This window comes from Macaca fascicularis, chromosome 1 (assembly GCF_037993035.2).
Source record: "Macaca fascicularis isolate 582-1 chromosome 1, T2T-MFA8v1.1".
Lineage (NCBI taxonomy): Eukaryota > Metazoa > Chordata > Mammalia > Primates > Cercopithecidae > Macaca > Macaca fascicularis.
The window spans coordinates 153287472-153301672 of record NC_088375.1 but is presented as its reverse complement, the minus strand read 5'-3'; the positions used below and the strand labels follow the sequence as shown (position 1 = coordinate 153301672).

Below are 14201 nucleotides of genomic sequence, written 5' to 3'. Positions count from 1 at the left end.
ACACACCCTCTGGGGCTCCAGAGATTGTAGGTGTCCCCCTAGATGCTGCCATGGTGTGGCACAGAGTTCTGCTCCCGCTGGTGCCCCAAAGCGCTCATCCCAGCCCCTGCACTCGCTCACCTGCGTGCTCCCTGTCCCCTGAGGGATTGAGAGCCATGGGCTGAGTAAACAAGCCACCCCCTTTATGAATACCATGAAAGCATCAGACAAAAATTTCCTGTTTCAGTTCTAGCATTATGAGAGCTCTCACAGAAATCATCATTTGCTTTATAGTAAAGGAGACCAAGTCTTCCCTGTGTTTTCATGGTTGCTAGTATATGGTCTTCTTTCAAGTTCATCACCAAGTTCATCTCACTGTCCAGATCAACATTTTTGAAGACATCCATTAGTCTACAGGACTTGTAGCCAACCAAAAAATTGCTAAAGAGAGTTGCCATTTATCTTATACACTGGCAGACTCTTTTTCAAAGTGATTCTTAAGCATTGGATTGTATCAAATAACCAGTTCCAGCCCTTTGAGGTTCTGTTAAATGCACTTTGAATTCTGTGAATTTGCTGAAGCCTTCAGTCAAATAATTTGAAGACAGGGGTACAAATAGGGTCAGATTCTTTAGGTCTGAAAAATATTACTCTCAAGTTTCAATTCCCATTTTTTCCAATAACTTTATCTAAGTAGAACAATAATATACATGTTTATTTTATACAATTATTTTAGAAATTGTCTAAGCTAAAAGTGGTATTGACTTATTACAATTTAGACTACTCTTGGCCAGGTGCAGTGGCTCACACCTATAATCCCAGAACTTTGGGAGTCCTAGGGTGGCAGATCACCTGAGGTCAGCAGTTCGCGACCAGCCTGGCCAACATGGCAAAATCCCGTCTTTACTAAAAATACAAAAATTAGCTGGACTTGGTGGCACAAGCTTGTAATCCCAGCTACCTGGGAAGCTGAGGCCCGAGAATCTCTTAAACCTGGGAGGCAGAGGTTGCAGTGAACCAAGATGGCACCACTGCACTCCAGCCTGGGTGACAAAGCGAGACTGTCTCGAAAAAAAAAAAAAGTACTCTTAATATACACGCAGTTAACATTTTCTTGGTATCTAGTCTGGCTCAGGCACTAGGATATTAACCGATACCACAAGGATCAATGATTACATGGTGTCTAACTTTGAGATCACAGTAATGTAAATTAAGTGAGTTAACTCAAAAACAATCAAGAAAATACAGGATCCAAGAAGGTCCTTTACAACTGTAGAAGTTACTTTGTGCTAACTTTATCATAAACTTGGAAATTTAATAACAATTGTTAATAATTGCGTAACATTTACAATGTACCAGATATGTTCTAAGTGATTCTTTATCCCTAGAAAACATTGCTATTCCTCTTTTGCAAATGAGGAAATTGAGACACAGAGAGATAATGCCACTGGAGTAATTCCAGACAACGCAGAAACTGAACCCAGGCAGCTTGGCTTCAATGTCCAACATCCTAACAAGTTCATGGTACAGCCTCTCACTAAACTCTGCTCTTGACCACTGGGCTTCAACTGCCCTCTTCTTCCCCCTGTTTTGAAAGTTTTACACCTTTCTTATTCTCCTATCTCGTTACACTATTATAATTGCTTGGAATGCTCTTCTTTCATCTGCCTTGTGACACTCACTCTTACTCAGCATACAAAACTCACTTCATGGTTTACTCTCTCTCTTGAATCTTTAGTCTGATTTAGAGAACCTCTAGATTCCCATAGTATCTTGTGAATATGTATGTGTACAACTAATATTTGTTGAGCATTGATATATATTAAGAGATAAGGGCTTCCTATGGATTATTTTGTTCCATCTTTGCAACAACCCTATAGGGAAGGCACTCCATTTCACTGAAAGAGTATTAGGACATCATCATAATTAAGGAAATGGCTTAAGGTTAGAATTAATTAATTAATGGTAACTGACAATGTCAGGATTCCAACTCAGACAATCTGATTCCCAATGCCTTGCTATTAAGCGTCATACCCATATGTGTGTTGCATACATGTGCACACACACACAAAATTACAATCACAGTACTTGCTTCATTGAGCGTCTCACCTTTACTGAAAGCACATTGAGAATCAGCCATGGCTTATTTTATTTTGTATTCCCAGTTCCTACCACAGTGCCTAGCAAATAAATACAGCATAAAATCTTAACTTCTGTTAATCTTTCTTATTGTACCTTATTGGTCCCTTGGGTTTTTTGTTTGTTTGTTTGTTTGTTTTGCCTTTAGTCCTTCACCTGATATTTGTTTTATGTTGTTTCCCAGGACTTGAAACCTTAGCCTTTTCAGTCTCTCGAGATTGACCACTATGGCATTAGCTCCCACCTGTTATACACATGATTTCCAAATTCAAATACCTGTACTCTCTTGGAATTTATCCTTCTCCATATCTTTGTGCATTCTGAACCTTCTGCCTGGAATTTCTTTCTTTCCTTTCTCTGACCTAAAAACTCCAAACTTTTCTTCTGGATTCAGCTCAGCCATGAGTTCTGTTAAGTTCATATGTTCCTTCCTTTTTAGTTCTTATCTACGTATCTTAGGTAGCATATCTTGTGAATTGCATCATATTACAATTATGTTTACCTGTATCTCTTGACCTTAGGAGATTATCAAAAAGAGCTATGCTATATACATTTTGATGTCCTAGTTCCTGGAAGAGTGTATCACAGAAAGTGTGCTCAGAAAATTCTTTAATAAATGAATGAATAAGAAATCTGAAGAATATATTTTTAGTGATACTATATTTGCAAGAGGGTGCTTTTTATTGGGAAGCTATGTGTTAACATTCCGTCATTTTATAATGAAAGTAATTTAAAGATAGCATAAACAAACAGTGTGTTATCTCTACTTCAAATATAGATTTAATGTAAGGAGATTAATATTTTATTCTGTCTTTTTATGCCTTTTCAATGTGTAATTAACAATAGGAGGACACATTAACCTTATCACTAATATCCAAGCTTCTGCTTTTTGAAGAGTCAAAATCCTTTGCCCAACTTGTGCTTGCCCCAGGTCACGAGTCCACATCAATGCTTCTGGTACAGAAGCAATTTTTTCTCTTTACTAGGGTAGCAGGGTCATCTGATTGGACTTTCCATGGTCCTGGCTGAATAGGAAGGGAATTAAATTGCAGTGTCAAAGGAAATTACTCATTCTAAGAAGCATTCACACATTATCTATGGCCAAAACCATCTCTGACACTCATTTATGATTAAAATTAAAAGTAAGAAGGAAGAGGCAGTTTGGCAGCACTTCTGTGAAAATAAAAATGTGAGGACCAAATTAAATCGATGGTGCTGGTCTGTGGCACACCAGATAAGAAAGTGGTTTTCTCAGTGGTGTTTTAGAATTGAGAGGCATACCCAGTGAGACAGGAGAGGAAATGGATGCTCCAGTGTGAGTTAGTCTATACAGAACTTACTTCTAGAACAAACCTTATTTAGGTTGATGGCCAATAAATTCAAGTCACCCAGACATTCTCTCATGGAAAGTTGTTAGGAAGCAAAGGGCTTTTTTTTTTTTTTTTAATGGAGCTTTAAAGATCTTAAAGGAGAAAACTTCTCTAAAACAAGACCATTTTCCACATCGTCAATGGACACGCACTGTTCTCATTTTTTTTTTTTTTTTGCCATAGTCCCAATCATATGCTTGAAACCTATCACATGTCTAAGGTAATTGGTGGTTACAAGGAATGGTAGAAAACATAATTTCTTGATAACACATCCCTGAAATAACATGGAGTTGAGGTCAAAATGTATCCTTTAAGACATTTAAAAATTATGCAGCCTGGCTTTAAAACTGTGCTGAATCCTTTGTCTGTACAGGAAATAAAATTAAAATGTTAGATTTAAAAGGAAACTCAATATTGATTATTAGAAGTAAAAATATATTTTTTGAAAGGCCATGGAACTATTTTAGTTTCTGGAATAAATATAGCCACAAAGATAGTTTAAAAGAGAAAGGCCTCTAGATTTATTTAAAGACATGTCATCTCCGTGGCCTCTTCACAAAGGGCAGACAAAACAAAAATGATTTATCAGCAGGGCCATTTACCTTTTAGAAAACTGTTTTTTATGTAGGCCTATTTTTATACTTTTATTTTATTGCCTGGCACTTAAGCACTTAAGAATGTTTTTCTTCAAACATCAGTTTTCTCAACCTAGTAAGCATTTATATTAGCCTTATAAAAGCAAGCTCTTTTCAAATTTGAAGTAACAGTTTACTATTTATTTCATTCTGATTCTTAAGCATTTTAATGGAAGGATACTTACACCACTCTCATGTGACCATACTACTAGATGGTTCTACATTTCTATAAAAACATGTTTGTAGAGCTCACTGGGAGTTACATATATTTGTATATCTATGATGTACCTGCCTGCTAAAGCTCATCAACACTAATGAAGAATTAGTATCAATTACTCTAGTAAATGCTAGTAACTGCACTTATTGTAGATCAACATTTGAACTAAACAAATACAAATTCAAATTCTAGGTTTTTATATGTTCCTTTAGGAAGTGTGAATTCTAATGAAAACTATTTATTTCCTGAGAAACTAATAGAAGATGGGTAGTCGTTACTGTTTTTCAGGCAAATGTATTCAACGCAGACTGTGAAACTGACTGTGTCTATGAGTGGAACTAGACTTAGAGTTAGTGACAGTCAGATTTCCAGAACACTGAACCCGTGAAACAAAGATTTTTTTGGATCCTGCTATAGGGCTAGAATTATAATGTACCAAGCATAGGTATTTAACAACAGATAACCATTTTAAGAACAACCAAAATTTCCCGCCCGAATATTTCCCCTTGGTAAGATTATTGTAATAAATGCCCAAATTAATCTACTAAAATATTACTTAAATGTCCATATGTTTTAGATCCTATGTTGAGTCCATAGAAATTACAACAAATACTGAGGAATTAGAGTTACGGTGGAATTAATCAAATCAAATTAAATCTCCATTCCAATTGTATTGTGTACCTTTGACAATTTTCTGTGTGTTTTTTATGATCTTGAAAGAAATCAATTGATCTTGTCTGAATTTTGCTGTGCCACTAAATGATATGAATCTGTGCCATCACTATGATTCCTGGGTCAGTCTACTATTTTATAGCAAACGATAGCTGGAAAAATATTCCATCTGGCAATTTAGTGATAATTTTAACCAAGTATCAGTGGAATTGAAATTTACTTTGGTCACTCTAATAGTTTTTAAAAAAATCAAAGTAATCTGATAAATTTCAATTTTCCATTAAGTAATTTATTTTTCTTAATGTAGTTCTTGATACACAGATTATGTATCTTACACTTAATATGTTATTTTATCTTTCAACAGCATGGTGAGGTCCTTATAGGTGAAAAAATCAAGACTCATAAATTTAGCCAACTTTTCCTCTGACACACTGCTAATAGGTTGTGGGATTTAGATTTGGGATCAATTCTTTCTGTTTGCAAAGTTCAGCTGTTTATCCCAACACCAGTTTTTCCAAATTGCACTCTGTGTTTTTCTAGAAATGTCTGTCAATAGATACTCTGAGAAAAAAGTATGCAAGTAACTTTTTTTCTAAAATAAATATTTTTAATGTATACGTAAATAAGATAAATACATGCTTACTATTATTATACAACAATCTTTTTTTCTTTTCTTTTGTTTTTTTTTTGAGACAGAATCTCAGTTGCTGGGATTATAGGCACGTGCCACCATGCCCAGATAATTTTTGTATTTTTAGTAGAGATGGAGTTTTACCATATTGGCCAGGCTGGTCTTGAACTCCTGAATTCAAGCAATCCCCCTACCTCGGCCATCCAAAGTACTGGGATTACAGGCATGAGCCACCAGGTCTGGCCAACAATCTTTCTTTAACAATAAATTGTTATATTTATAATTGTGTGTATAATAAAAACATGTTTTAAGGACCAATGAAAGATTAGCACAAAATTCAGAACTATCATTTCCTTGTGTCTGAGCTTAGGCTACTATAACAAAATACCACATGCTAAGTGGTTTAAACAACTGACACTTATTTCTGATAGTGGGGTAGCCTGGGAATTCCAAGATCAGGGTGCCAGCATACTCAGTTTTGGTGAGGTTCCCTTCCAAGGCACATGGCTGCCTTTTCACTGTATCCTCACAAGACGGGGAGAGAGAGAAAGAGAGAGTGTGACACAGAGAGAGAGAGAGAGAGAGAGAGAGAGAGGGTGTGCACTGGTGCTTCCTCTTCTTCTAAGGAAACTAAATCCAATTGCTGGGGGTCCACCTTTAGGACCTCATCTGAACCTAATTACCTCTTAAAGGCCCCACCTCCTAATACCATACACCTAATACCTTTGGGAGTGGGACTTCAACATATAAATTTTGAGGAGATACAAACATTCAATCCATAACAGCTAAGGTGGCAAATAATTATGTGGTAGTTTAAGGGAGTAAAACACAAAAAACTGTAAGTTATTGTCAATAATCTGGTTTATGGATTTTGTGGTAGATTGACATGTGGTCATTATATTACAAAGAAAAATTTTTTTTTTTTTTTTTTTTTTTTTTTTTGAGACAGTGTCTCCCTCTGTTTCCCGGCCAGAATGCAGTGGCCCAGTCTCAGCTCACTGCAACCTCCACCTCCCAGGTTTAAGCAATTCTCATGCCTGAGCCTCCCAAATAGCTTGGATTACAGGCACACGTCACCACGCCCTAATTTGATGTTCTATGATAGCACATTGGTAGCCTGAGATTGGCCATGATGTGAGTATTTATACACAGAAATGGCAAATGTTATAAATCAGGTTTAATTTATTGTTTTGTTAATTGTCTGGACTTAAGAAAGTGACACAGAAAATGTTAATACAGCAGATTATAGACCGGGCACAGTGGCTCATGCCTGTAATCCCAGCCCTTTGGGAGGCCAAGGCTTGCAGATGACCTGAGGTCGGGAGTTCGAGACCAGCCTGACCAACATGGAGAAACCTCATCTCTACTAAAAACACAAAATTAGCTAGGCATGCCTGTAATCCCAACTACTCAGGAGGCTGAGGCAGGAGAATCGCTTGAACCCGGGAGGCGGAGGTTGTAGTGAGCTGAGATCATGTCATTGCACTCCAGTCTGAGTGACAAGAGTGAAACTCTGTCTCAAAAAAAAAAAAGCAGATTATATTTAAAAGTGTGTTTTGTCCAGAGTTGTTACAACATCAGTAACATAAATAATCAAGGAAATATTTTTCTCATATTTAAAAACTATTTATTTTCTAATTTGGCAAAGAAACAGCGAATGCTATTGATCAAGTGAAGCTCCAGCATACATCTTTGTTTATTCAACTTTGTGTTATTCATTAAGGTAAACAAAAATATTAACCAGCATTTTCATCAGAACTGTATTCATTCATCAATAATAAATTCATTCATTCATCAGACTTCTTTGCCAAATTGACTAGTAAATAAACTTTACTCAAAATCTGATTTTGTGACACTGTTGAAAAATTATAAAGACTGGCAATGAATTTTTGAAAGAAATAGCCATATTGAAATATAGGTATATACAATTTATAATCAATAATATTATATTTTTTATTATCAATAAAGTTAATGCTACATGGCATCTGGTTTCTAAGTGATCCAAGAGAGGAAGAACCAGAGGAAACGACATGCTTTTTATGACCCAGCCTTAGAACTCACATAGCGTCTTTCTTCATGAAACAAACCCAAATATGGGGTAGCTCTCAAAGAATGGTTGGTTATCAATAGATGCAAGTCACTAAGCCTGGGCCACCTCCAAGAATAGGCTGTATTCTCTCTCTCTCTCTCTCTCTCTCTCTCTCTCTCTCTCTCTGTCTCTCTCTCTCCCCCTACCCCAACGCTGCACTTATCCGAGATGATACATTGTCATTGCATCTCAAGAACAGCTGCCAGTGTGCCATTGACACCTATGCATTTTAAAGAACCTCTCTGGCCAAATAACTTTTGATAGCCATGCATTCTGCTACATTGTCTCATCTATTCTTATCACCACAAAATCCATCCCTTCCTCAAAGTAACTGGAAGATTAACCACATTTTTGTTAAAATATAAGAAAGACAAGTGATAAATTATCCATTAATACAAAACTAAAAAATAGAGATCTAGAAAATAATTTTCACTTTGTAAATATTAATGAAACATAATCTGTACAGCACCTAGAAAATTCAGGCGAACTGCTTTTAGTCAACTAATCATAACTGTCCTAGATTCAGAATTATTTTGTGAAAGAATGAGAGAAAAAGAGAAAGAGAAAGGCAAGAAAGAATGTGGAAAGGAAGAAACTATAAGTAAAAATGTAAAAATACTTAGAATATTTTTCATTCATACTTTAAAATTCATTAGTAAAAATATAGATATTCAACTATTATCAAGTTTGAAATATTCATTATGTATTATATTCACTTAACTAAGTACCATTTCAAAAGATTTGAGCTTTTGTTGGATCTATTCTGGATTCTGAATTTTATCAAAAAATTATTATTTAATATTTCTAGCCTCTATTGTATCACATTTGATTTTCTACGACAAGATATAAGACAGCAATAGCAGTACTTTGCTTTTCCATAACAGTTTCCACAGCGAGTTTGTAAAAGTACTGTCTGTTAACCCAAAGCTAAGTTGCACACTGAGAAATGTTGACAGGTATTTGGGGAGCGGAGGATGAGGTAAAAGGGGAAAGAGGTGGAGATATTCACATGAGAATAAAATACTTTCTATAAAAGCTTGCAACGTGTTTGCAAAATGAAAATTATCCATTATGCTTATGTAGAAATAGGTCAGAGTCACATTTTTGCAATTGCTATAATCCTTTCGGCTGCTGTGAATACCCACTCCACATCTATGGCATTAAAATCTCATAATCAGAAGGAATAATTTGTTAAACCATCTTTATCTCAAGAATAGGATCTTTAAGCTCAGTATAGTCCACATCCCAAATTTGATCATGTCAGCATCAGAGGCTACTATTAACTTGTGTCTCCTCAAAATTTATATATTGGAGCCCTAACCCCCTATGTGCCTGTACCTGGAGATAGGGACTTTAGTGAGTAATTAACATTAATTAAGGTGATAAAAGTGGAGTCCTAATTCAATAAGACTGTGGCTTTATAAGTAGAGAAAGAGATCTCTCACTTGCTCTCCCCACTCCCTACCCACCACATGACGGCACAATGAGAAGATAGCCATCTATAAAGACAAGATGAGAGCTTATACTCAGACAAAGATCAGAAACTGAAGCAGCTGGTACCTTGATCTTGGACTTTCCTGCCTCTAGAACTATGAGAAATAAATTTCTATTGTTTGAGCCAAGCAGCTCATGCATTTTGCTATGGCAGTCTTAAGTGACTAAGATTTTGATACCAAGAATTGGGGTGCTGCTGTAACAAATACCTAAAAATGTGAAAGTGGCTTTGGAACTTGGTGATGGGTGGAGGCTAAAAGAGTTTTGAGGTGCATGCAAGAAAAGCCTAGATTTCCCTGATGCGACTATTGGTAGATATACAGACCTTAACACAATCCTGCTGAGGGTTCAGAAGGAAAAAGGAGAGCTGAAGAGAAAGTGTTCATCTTCTTAAGAGAAGATATAGTCACGAATAGAATGTTGGTAGAAATGTGAACATTAAAACCCATTCTGGGTTGGGTGCAGTGGCTCATGCCTGTAATCGCAGCACTTTGGGAGGCTGAGGCAGGCAGATCACCTGAAGTCAGGAGTTTGAGACCAGCCTGTCCAACATGGCAAAACCCCGTCTCTACTAAAAAAAAAAACACAAAAAATAGCTGGGTGTGGTGGTGTGTGCCTGTAATCCCAGCTACTCAGGAGGCTGAGGCAAGAGAATCGCTTGAACCCGGGAAGTAGAGGTTGCAGTGAGTCTAGATCACGCCACTGCACTCCACCCTGGATGACAGAGCCAGACTGTCTCAAAAAAAAAAAAAAAAAAAAAAAGTTTCTGGTAAGGTCTTAGATAGAAATGAGAAACAGTTTATTGTAAACCAGAGAAAAGGTGATACTTATAAAATACCAAGGAGCTGGACTGAATTGTTTCCTAGTATTTTGTGGTAGAACTTGCAAGCAACGCAATTGGATATTTAGCTGAGCAAATTTCTAAGCAAAGTATGGAAGATGCCGCATGGGTCGTTCTTATGCTTATAATAACATGTGAAGAAGGAATTGTTACACAAAAAGGAATCAGAACTTGGATGTTTAGAAAATTCCTCATATTGCAAAAAATGAGAGAGCTTGTTTTAAAGAAAATACTAAGGGCGTGGCTGAACAGCAAGTTGATAAAAAGATCATGGATGCATTTCACGGACTTAATCAGGCATCTCTTCAAAAGCCAGGAATACAGATGAGATTAAACCAGCAGAGACATTGACAGTTTTAACTAAAAAGGGCAGAGAAAGCAGGACAAATGCAAGAAGCCTATTGGGCTTCTTGGATTCTACAGGCCTTAGACCATAAAGCTATTCAGCTGGGAATGTGCACTTCTCAGAAAAGGGAAGAATGAAACTGAAGATGAATCAAGAATCATCAAGCATGTCGCTCCCACCACAGGCCCAGAGGGCAAGGGTACTTCCTCCTTTGTTTCAGCAAACCAGGTAGCCACCACAGAGGCCAAGTGAGTAGGGCCACCCCACAGAGCTGAAGAAGCGGAGCTGCACTGCAGAGCCATGGGGTGATATTGACACCCCATAGGCCTGGAAAGTAAAGCCTCAAATTAAATAGGATTACTCCCAAGCCTTAACTCCCAAGCTAATGGATCTTAGCTTCTCCTGTAGTTAAGAGTCTCTAAAATGCAACTCCCCAACAGACACACGCACACACACACTTATGTACAAACACACATCCCTGGTTTAATTCAGATGTTCCTGGTGTTTTAAAACAAGGCAACGACAAACTTACCCTTTTGTAATCAGAATCTATTTCTTGACAATAGCCCTTCTCCTTCCCGTCTGCTCCACTTCTCTGACCATAAAAGATACAATTCGTATTTTAGTTCCAGAAAAGGAGTGGTGACATGGGGAGGGGGTTGTTGAAAACAATTTTATTAAACGCTTCAGATGATTTCTCTGAACTTGGCTAAAAGTAACCATGAATTGAGATGAAAATGCTTGAGTTTGAGAGCCAGACTTTAGAAATGTTAAAAAAGAAAGAAAACAAAACCAAGAATAAATAGCACCACCACCAACAACAACAACAAAGAAAGGTCTAACAATGAACAGCTTTCGAGGACTACTCTTTCTTGCTGTCACTAAAAAATAAAAATGTTTTAAAATTAGGATGATATAAAATATGAGATGGCTGACCAAGCCTTTCCAGTGTAATACTGGGACACAGTAAACAATTACATTATATAAACCAACCATCTGAGAAGAAATGATAATTAAAGTAATGCATCTGCATGCTTCATTGATTTATGAATTTGTTTAATGATTCCTGTTCAGAGTAGCAAAAGCTATTATGCATTCACTGATTTTAAGAGACAATATATAACTGCATGACCTTTTGCTGCACCAGTGGAAGTAATCTGCAGTAATACTCCAGGAGATTCAGTCACACTGATTTTTGATTACACTTAAACCATATATATTTTTACTTCACTGAAAAAGTTTTATGACTGTATATTCATAACTATTGATTGTTTTGGAAGGAATCATGGAACCCAAGCAAAATTGCCTCCCAAGAGCTAAGGTTAGGCTTAAATCAATGCAAGCAAAGCCATTAAACCGTGTTGGGGATATTGGCACCAGGGCCGTCTGCATGTCTCGCTCTACAGCACTGAAGAGGTGTCTGCTTGTAACCAGGTGCTGCTGGACAAATGCTGAGTGATAGGTGGCCATTCTTATCAGGGAATTTCTTTGTTTATATGGTGTTCAGTCACAAGCTGATCCTTCTATTCATGTTGTCTTGTGGTGTAAACTTTGTTTTCATTTTGTTTTAACCTGGGAGCCAGTAAACCTTGCCACACAGGCAAATCTGAGAAGGGAAAATGGAAACTTAAGACTAAGTGATCACAGGAATGGCAGGAATGTAGGAAAGTTTTTTCCTTCTACCCCACCCCCACCTACCTTGCACCAATCTCTTTTAAAAGTCAAAGGTAGAGATGTTAAAGACCTGTGTTGTGAGCTGCGCACACACACACACACACACACAAAATCAGCATTCATTCTTTAGAATCGCTAAGTCCAAGCATTCTCTCACCAGCACGTCCATGCTTTACTGGAAGCAGATACAAGAAAAATATAGGAACAGCAAATTTGCCGTATCAGATCAGACCCCATATTTATCTATTTCTGTACATTGCCTCTAGGAGTGACCAGGAGGTAATGTTTCATTAGGAAGGTGGGAGGGAAAAAAATCAAACAACAACAAAATACGTTCTATAAGCATGCTTTAGACACGCATTCCCCAGTCAAGAAAGCACTTTACAATCTTCAATTCTCATGCTCTTTCATCATTTTTTTCTCCTGTGCACCTTCCCAAGTCATATCGAATTTAACATAATGACTGCAAATGTCATCTGAGTGTTCCATAAAATATTTGGCAACCTTACAATTTATTGTTCACTTTTCTTTATTCCTCTTGTTTTGAGATTTACCTGTGTTTAAACGTTGATTATGATTTTAGGAATGAATTTTTAGGGAATAACACAAAAAATACACTCTGCGACAAATAACTAGCTTTGATTTCCTAAGTGCATAGCTATAACTTTGCCGCATATGACTTTATCATAGGATGCATTGTATTAAATGATACAGTGATTCATTCTACCTGAGAATGTTCAGACAATAATTTATCCGCTTACTGTTGTGAGAAATCTGCTCATAACACTGTAGAGTGAGGTTTATGATTGACCCAATGAACATTTGTAAAAGAGTTGTGTTCTATAAGCTAAGATTAAATTAGATCTTCAAGGATTTTAGTAAAAATTTTCCAAAATCATTTTGGAGGCAATTTGAAAATAATTGCTAAGATTTGAATCTAAAGAATAATTGGTGAACAAGCCAATGTAATGACAACTGATACTGAAGAGAAATTAGATGAAAAGATTTAAAGATAGAATTCCTTCAGAACTTGGGGCCAGATTTCACGGAAATACAAAGAAAGCACATAGAAACAGTCTACCAACGTAATGTCTTTCAGTAGCAAAATTTAATGACAATAAAGCAGGGTTGTGATACTTGACAGGTTTTATGCCTCACATTCGGCAATTTAATATTTTTCAGTTTTTTTACATGTAGGCATTTGTTTATGCATGCATTTAGAGAACTTGACTGTGATGAGGCATTAGACAGTGTGACTTACATGTTAACATTATTGCAATAGCATTGGTTTTAGATGAGCATATCTTTGATCATGAAAAGAGGAATTTTGCTCATTTTTATTGACTTACGACTCAAAGAGATGGTTCTAAACAGGCAATGCTCATTATGTTTCTATTGATTTTCATGAATAAATGCAAAGTTACAGAAATAAAAAAATATTTAAAATCTGAAACATATTTCCCACCCCACCAGATTATGAAGATTTAAAACTTGATCAAAATTCGACCCTAAATTATTTGACAATGTCTCCATAAGCCTTTTAAGGGTCACTTAGCATTTCCATTACAAATCTTGACTTTCAGAGGTTTAACGCTTGGCAGTTTAAAGTTCCAGGAGCCTGGAACTTATACAAGTTGTCAGTCCAGATGTTTTTTATTTGTGTGAGATTGTTTCTTTTCTTCTTCTTTTTTTTTTTTTAACCGTCTCTTTTTTGTTTCACTGAAAGTGTTTTTAAAACTGCTCGTAACTTCTAAAGCACACAAAAATTAAAAGCTTTAAGCTTTTGTTCTGCACCAGAGCCATAAATACTTTGATTTCGAAATATAAGGTGTAGGGAATTACACTTACTTCCCACCCTGTGATGAAAATAAGTCAATCCAATTTGATTCTAGAATCTCTTACATGTATTATGACAAGGATGATAAATAAAATAAATTGTAAAGTCAACAAGAAATAGAAATCTGAAGATACTAAACCAAATTGAAGAAACCCTATTAAATGGACAAGTTATTTGGCAAATGTACAAAGAAAAAAATGATTCCAGATTAATTGTTTTAAAAGAAAAAAATATAAAAAGTCCTTGATGTATTTTACCCAGCACGTCAAACCAGCAA

General features: G+C 36.4%; 1 protein-coding gene across 3 annotated transcripts in view; it reads left to right on the top strand.

Annotated features, from left to right (window-relative positions):
• The window catches only part of ADGRL2 (adhesion G protein-coupled receptor L2), a 683665-nt gene that overhangs the window by 31251 nt on the left and 638213 nt on the right, over positions 1 to 14201 (top strand). The window lies entirely within an intron of this gene.